This window comes from Schistocerca serialis, chromosome 11 (genome assembly GCF_023864345.2).
Source record: "Schistocerca serialis cubense isolate TAMUIC-IGC-003099 chromosome 11, iqSchSeri2.2, whole genome shotgun sequence".
NCBI lineage: Eukaryota > Metazoa > Arthropoda > Insecta > Orthoptera > Acrididae > Schistocerca > Schistocerca serialis.
Window position 1 is genome coordinate 49,898,643 of NC_064648.1, and position 8,596 is coordinate 49,907,238.

The following is an 8,596-nucleotide window of genomic DNA, read 5'->3' on the forward strand; positions in this document are numbered from 1 at the left end:
CTAAGACAAAAAAAGAGGCACTACGAAAGGATTACTTCTGAATGAGAAGGAAATTTGTAGATGTGGTGTATATGTAAAGACAAAGAAATGGTTGCAACTTTAGAAAAATTTGGTGGCTTATTCAAGGGAGAGAGCTTCACACATTGAGCAAGTCCATATTGCGCTTATCTACTTTTGGCCCTAATAAGAGTAGTTATTCGATTTGCCGTTGATTGACAGAGTCAGTGGATGGCCTCCTGAAGGATATCGTGGCAAAGTCTGTCCAATTAGAGCGTTAGATCATCAAAATGCCCAGCTGGTTATATGACCCTGTCCGTAATGCTCAAAACTCTGCCGATTGAGCATATATCTGACGACCTTGCTGGCCAAGAAAGCGTTTAGCAAGCATGAAGACAAGCAGTAGAAACTCTCACCTTGTGTGGGCGGGCATTATGTTCCTGAAATGTCAGCCCAGGATGGCTTGCCATGAAGAACAACAAAACAGGGTATAAAATATCGTCGACTTGACACTGCGCTGTAAGCGTGCGGCAGATGACAAGCAAAGGGATCCTGCTAGGAAAAGAAATGTCACCTCAGACTGTATAAAGGCACATTTGCATGCCGTGCGTGAGTTTCCTCGGAAACGCAAAATCTTAATTAAATAATTAATCTCTGACAAATAAATAAAGCCTATGGCACAGAACTGCAGCGCTGTGTCGCTGATAAAACAAAACACAATTACGATACTCTTATGTTTCGTTAAGAAGGTAGAGGTCTGGCCGAACAACTTGTGCGGGAAGCACGTATATTTTATGAACTGGCACACCGCCATATTTGAAGTTATATAAGGACACTACGAGTTGCAATCTTACTAGGCACTCGATTCTGTAATGAGTTTATATTCATGAAAGTAAGTAGAATTATTTAACTGTAGGCTTATTCGTTGAATATATCTGATTTAACTAACTGTGTAAACTTTTTTATGTTTAGTAGACAGTCACCTCTGTACGACGTACTGACATGGCTGGCAAATTATTCTAATATTGAGATTTAGATTTGAGCCCACACCTACCGCAGCAGTCTTTGGAAACGATTTAAATACGAAGTCCGATTATTTGAGTCTTATTTCACGGTCAACTACGAATAACATTACATTTACGAAAAAGCCATTGTCAAGCGTCTGATACCGAATAATTAAACGTCCACGTTCCAGATAAGCAAATATTAATTACATCCAATCACTATCATACATAATTAATAATAATTATATTTAATTTATTTTATTTATTTTATATTGGCGACTGCGTGTCGGACTTGTTATTTTGTCATTTGTTACATTGTTCTGTTTGTTTCATGTGAAAAATCAACTTTCTGGACCTGGACGTGAATGTATGAGAAACAACAAAAATCTGAAGATATTTTCCAATTCTAAAATTTTGCGGGAAGACGCAATGAAGCTTCCAGCAAAATAAGGTAAGACGCAGCATCTTTGCATTGGCAGGCTTGACCAGGCGCATAATTCAGTGTATTAGTTCTTCAGTAGATTCTGTAGTATTTCTTTCGCGCGTAGCAGTTTTCAGTGATAAATTTCATTCTCAGTCCTTTTCCTTAAACAATAACTTCTGCAACAATACCAATACACGAGTGTACAATATGGCCGATTTCTGTACGATACGTTGTAACATGGACAGCAGCCATTACCAATAATCCCATATTCAGTTTACATTTTTAAATTAACAAACAGCCATTGTTGCTACGAGCGATTCATGCTCAACTGCATTTTATTTTAAAACCAGTGTCAAACTTTATTTTCTTGAAGCATACCATACGTGTGGCATGGTCATAACTAGAAAACAATACGCAAAGATGGAACAGCAAAGACATACTATTCAGACGCAATCCGACTCGGACGAGAGACAAATGTTAGAAAATGATTTTACGACAGCAACCGGTAGTGACGATTCATCAAATATTGACGCAAGTGTTAACGAAAATTTTGACAATAGGCCGTCCACCACAAAAATTTCAAAGTGTCAGTCAGAGCCCATGTTAATACATGACGTCACGTCTAATGACGCGGCGGGGGCAGAGACCTTGCAAACAGTAAACATTGCCAACATGTTACAAATGCTAATGAAACAAAACGCAGAAAATATGGCAACCTTAAGGATGCAGAACGCGGAAAACATGGCAACCTTAAAGACACAAAATGACGAAATTAAATCTGACGTCATAGCACTCAAGACAGGTAGTGACACTTTATGTAAACGTGTGGAACTTATAGACGCCACACTGACCAAACAGATGAGTAAACTCAGTACGAAATTTTCCAAGCTTAATACGAGACAAGAAAAGACTACAAGTGACGTAGCACTTTTACAGACACAAGTAAAAAACCTTAATGTCACGTGTGAAGCTCTTACTGAACAAATTCAAACATATCCTTCAGTACATGACAACCTTGAAAAACGAATTACTGACGTGCAGAATAAATTTGGCGATGTTGAACAACAACTGACTGACAGATTACAATCTGATGCCACAGCTCATTTTCAAAATATTAATAAAGAATTTCATGATTGGGTAGAGAGCAAAGACAAACATTTTGATAGATACATACGTGAAAATTTACCAACAATTGTGCACGACTCCGTAGCGGAATACATCACTAATAACAAACAGCTGATTAGTGACGCAGGACAATCCGTCACTGCACCCATGAGACAATTCACCGATCAACCACAGTCTGAATGTAACGAAAATATCAGTCAAAATGTACAGTTGAGAAACCAATATACATTCGAGTATGACGCACACATACCGCACACGACAAACACACAAGAACAAAACACACTACGACTACAACACATACCACGACGTGCAACCACAAACACAAGCTATTATCATGGTAAACCACAGCAACATTATCGTAATTACTCGCCAGCTGAACATTGCAGTAATTACAGTGGAACAAATCCATATCATAATGCAAAGGAAGAAGAAAGCTTAATAAAACACAGGCAATTTCAGGCTTTTATCCCAGAAAAACGAACCATTCATCCGGTGATTTTTCTTAAATCTTTTAGTAACGCATTTCCACGCACTTGGAGTGACCGGAAAAAGATTTCATACATTGTCGGTTACATCCAAGGCGATGCAGCTGTCTGGGCATACAGTCAAGCTGACGTATGTACCACGTACAGTGAGTTTGAGCGTGCCTTTCTGAACAAATTCTGGTCGCAATCCGTCCAGGAGCGACTCAGAAGACAAATTTTAGAACCTGAAACTTTTAACAGTAAAAATGGTAACTTACGCAGATATTTTAAAAAATACTTGAACATGGGACATTTTTTGGACGAACCAGTCGCAACACGTGATATACTCCGTGCGTTGAATGCCAAATTGCCTTTCAACATTAAAGAAAATCTCTTACATATTCCGGATGACGATCCAGATTATTTTTTAACAGCTTTAGATTCGGTTGACATGTTACTGGAAGATCAGCGCTTCGCGCGGCAAAACAGCAGCCACAATGTTTATACTAGTGGTATGCAAAACATGCAGGCTTGCCAACTCAATTCTGGCGCGCCCACAGTTGGATACGCGGTACAGCAAAAACAGCAAGCTCACATGCCGTCTCAATACGGAAATCAAAATCAACACGCGTATTCCAATACAAACAACAGTTACAACAGTAATAATACTTCATGCGGCAATCCATACAAAAGGCACCGCGGTAATAACAACAACGGTAACAACGGATACAAATGTAACAACAAAAACACAAACAGAAATAGAAATAATAATAACTACGAGCCAAGACAGCATCAAGGCTGGACTCGTAGCGATCAATACTTTCATTCAAACACTGCTACACCACAGCAGCCACCAGGACAAAATTGGAGCATACCTTACGACCGACAGGTAAGTCATAATGTGCAACAGGAACATCAACTGCAAAAGTTTGGAGATCACAACAGGCAATATCCGAATGTGAATATAATAGAAATGACACCTGATACACAACCTCAATCTGTGTCAGTACCTAATACAAATGCTAATCCAACAAACTAGAAACAGTCACTTCTATGCCCCTGGTCGTGGCTGAAGAATTCTTGGGGGGCGACTTCAATGTTAATCAGTTATTTGACACCACAATTGAACAACAAAATATTGATATGCCTAATAATTCTAAACAAAAACTACCTGTTTTATTTATAAGATACAACCACAATGACAATATATCAGATGAACTTTTGCAAGACAGTACACAATGTCGTTCAAACACAAATGAAATTGTTTTAGCATCTACTACTGGTGTAGTAGGCGGGATTCCAACTACTATTATCTTAGATACAGGTGCAGCTGTGAGCGTTTTGTCTTTTAATTTCTATAGAAAGATGTGTGAATTGGAGCCTGTGCCTGAGTTTCCCGCCCAAAACTGTAAAATAACTACTGCTCTAGGTAATAAGTCATGTAGGGTTACGAAGCAAGTTTTTGTAAACATTAAAATAGTTAATGGAACCGTACAATGGCCATTCCTGGTTGTACAAAACCTTGTGACAAATTGCATATTAGGAATAGATATTATGAGCGAGAAGGACTGCATTATAGACTTCTCCAAAGGTAAATGTATTTTAAATGATAAAGGCAGTGTAATTATTATTGATTTGGACAGGAGAACTCTAAAGCATGACAAACACTGTACAGGGTACAAGGTTCAGTTAGTACTTGACAATGACATTCAAGACACGCACACACACTCATCTGACACAGAGCTAATGGACTTGAAAACATTGCTTGATCATAAGATAAATGAAGCTACAGCTCTCAGTGTACATGAACGTATAAAACTACAGGAAGTGTTATCCAAATATTTACAAGTTTTTTACCAAACGATTAGGTGTTATCAACACGTATGTGTACAAGATTGAAGTTAAGCCTCACAAGATCTTCTACCACAAGACATATAACGTACCGTTATCTCAACGACCTGCTGCGTGGCAAGAACTAAAACAAATCACAACATAGATAATAAGTAGTATAGAAATTTTCATTTCAGCTGTACCAGTGAAGCAGTTGAAGACAGAAGAACTTTTCTTTCAATGCCGCGGCACTACCAAGAAGACTGAATATTAAGGTAAAATTTATGATTACGTAGCAGTGAATGATATATTAATTTTTCACGGAACATTTGTGACTGTGGGTACCACTGACTTGGTATGACACCTGATGAACCGACAGACGTCATCTGTGAAGCGATCTTTTACTTCGAGAAATAGATTAGACGCACATCTCTCAGCAAGAAAAGCATCTACCAGTAGCCAAGGCCACACAGATACTATACACACACGCACAAAACGCGAGGAATCGAACAGTTTTCCGTCTCTTATTATTTTGAATATTTATTGAGTAGTGAAAACGCCTGGTCTTGCCTACTGATGTAATGAATGTTGTGTCTAACCTATCTTAATTTCAGATGACATCACAAAAAGCATCGATAAAATCCCAGCAAAACCGTTAAAAACATCGATAAAATCCCAGCAAAACCGTTAAGGAGGACGTAATTATCTGCAATTCATGTAATCAAATGTGACATAATGTAATAATTTATAGCTATGTAATGATGATGTAAACATGTTTATGTGTAACTCAAAATCAAATGTGTGTGAAATCTTATGGGACTTAACTGCTACGGTCATCAGTCCCCAAGCTTACACACTACCTAACCTAAATTATCCTAAGGACAAACACACACACCCATGCCCGAGAGAGGACTCGAACCTCCTTCAGGACCAGCCGTATGTGTAACTGTATTATGTTTATGCTAAGAAAATATGTAACGTGTATATGTATGATTACTTATGTTTTTTTTTTTAAAACTGATGTATAATGTAACTGTAACTGTGTGAAAATTTGAACGATAACGAGTGCCAAAATGTGAAAAACTTAAAAAAAAAAAAAAAAATTGCGTAGTGAACCACTGTTCACGGACATTAACGTACATTACTAAGTCTGCAACTACGCAGAAACCTATGTGAAAGAAACTGTTAATGACATTCATCATGCATTGTACCCTTGTAAACGCGATGAACGATTTCTTTGATAAGTAACTACGAACATTTAGGTGAGCTATATTTAGCAAAAAACTGAAAATGTGAAGTGCGTAATTGGTGCATAGTCTAGTGACATTACTACAGTATCTAACTTCAAGATGTTAACTGGATTAAATGGTCACAACGTGCCTGTCCAGAAAACAACACGACGAGTGGAAGACTTTTGGTTGGAACTTCAGGGAATGGAATGTTCTCGAAATGTGACGGACACACTTACCTGGACTGTCCAAGGATCGACGCCAGCTATGTGCCGTCCGAGGTTCTGCAACCAAGCTTCCACGGAATATCGAAAACGAACTGCATATGGACCAATTACTCGACGGGTCACGTCTGATCTGTAATAAACAATGCTTTTTGTCTCAACGAACTGCATCACAACGACTATAATGGAAATAGGAAATGGACATGCTTATGTATCAATCATGTTGTTATACAGCGATGTTACTGTGATCAAAAAACTTTACCACGACGATACTAACCTGTAAAAAATTATTGTGCAGCAGATGAATATAAACTGTAATAACGACACGATGTGTATAGGTCAACGCACCTGAAACAAAAAGACATTTTTCTTTGAAGCATTTCAATGCAATACTATGTAACTAAGAACATTCAACAATCTAAAGTTGTATTGTATTATAACAAATATTGTAATTTTAAAACTAAGTTACCTGTCATAGAATGTAGTCTTCATATGTAATCTTGGTGGAATATTTTCTTTGTGCAACGACTAAGAAGTGCGCGCGCACACGAACAATATGAACTGCAATACTGTGCCGTGTGATCTAAATTTACGATATAACGGCAGTGCCGGAGTCACATAGCCGCTTCTACGCATGCGCGCACTCTATTTTGCCAACATAAGAACTTTTACGGCGCACGCGCGTCATTCAAATTTTGTATATAATATACTGTATAATGTAAGTCATGTAAATAGTTGTAGATAACTTAGATTTTCTTGTGCCTTTAGGTGAATTGCTCGGCTGCAGGTGTGTCCTTTCGCCTCGCAATTCAGGGGGCAATATAAAGGCACATTTGCATGCCGTGCGTGAGTTTCCTCGGAAACGCGAAATCTTAATTAAATAATTAATCTCTAACAAATAAATAAAGCCTATGGCACAGAACTGCAGCGCTGTGTCGCTGATAAAACAAAACATAATTACGATACTCTTATGTTTCATTAAGAAGGTAGAGGTCTGGCCGAACAACTTGTGCGGGAAGCACGTATATTTTATGAACTGGCACACCGCCATATTTGATGTTATATAAGAACACTACGAGTTGCAATCTTACTAGGCACTCGATTCTGTAATGAGTTTATATTTATGAAAGTAAGTAGAATTATTTAACTGTAGGCTTATTCGTTGAATATATCTGATTTAACTAACTGTGTAAACTTTTTTATGTTTAGTAGACAGTCACCTCTGTACGACGTATTGACATGGCTGGCAAATTATTCTAATATTGAGATTTAGATTTGAGCCCACACCTACCGCAGCAGTCTTTGGAAACGATTTAAATACGAAGTCCGATTATTTGAGTCTTATTTCACGGTCAACTACGAATAACATTACATTTACGAAAAAGCCATTGTCAAGCGTCTGATACCGAATAATTAAACGTCCACGTTCCAGATAAGCAAATATTAATTACATCCAATCACTATCATACATAATTAATAATAATTATATTTAATTTATTTTATTTATTTTATAACTGTCACAACCAGATGTCAGACTGTATGGTTGATGACATTCAGAGTGGCATCAAACCTCTGTGCAGGGCGTCTCCAGACACGTCTTTAGCTTGTAATCTCATTGACTGCAATAGAAATGTCTTCAGTCATGAGTTTTGCTTCGAAATGAGTCCCAATGGCCAGCGGGTTCTGTCTGGAGATGTCTCGGACAGCAGTCGGATACCAGCCTGAATGTCACCAATCATAGAGCCTGACAACGAGGTCTGGGGTGCCATTTCTTTGAGTAGCAGGATACCGTCGGATATGTCGACGACATTTCATGCCCCATTTTCTGGCCCTTCGTTGTAAGTGATCTTTGACTTACATTTCAGCAAGATAACGCCCGCCCACACACGGCGAATGTTTCTCCTTTTTGTCTTTTTGCTTGCCAACCCTAACGTGGCCAACGATGCCTCTCCCCAACTGAGAACGTTTGGAACATAATGGGTAGTGCCCTTCAACCATTATGGAATTTTGACAATGTAACACACTATCCGGATAGGATTTGGCACGATACTCTTCAGGATGACATGCAACAACTTTGTCCATCAATGTCATGCTGAATAACATCCTGTATAAGGGCCAGCAGTGGACGAATGCATTATTGACTTGTTCAATATGTGAAGCTCTTTCTCTTGAACCTATCATCCAATTTCTCTGAAATTGCAATAATTTTTTTTTCTATACAAGAACATCACATCTGCCAATGGCCGTCTCATTCGGATAATTCCTTCATAGTGCTTCGGTTTTATTTTTTTCCCCTTAG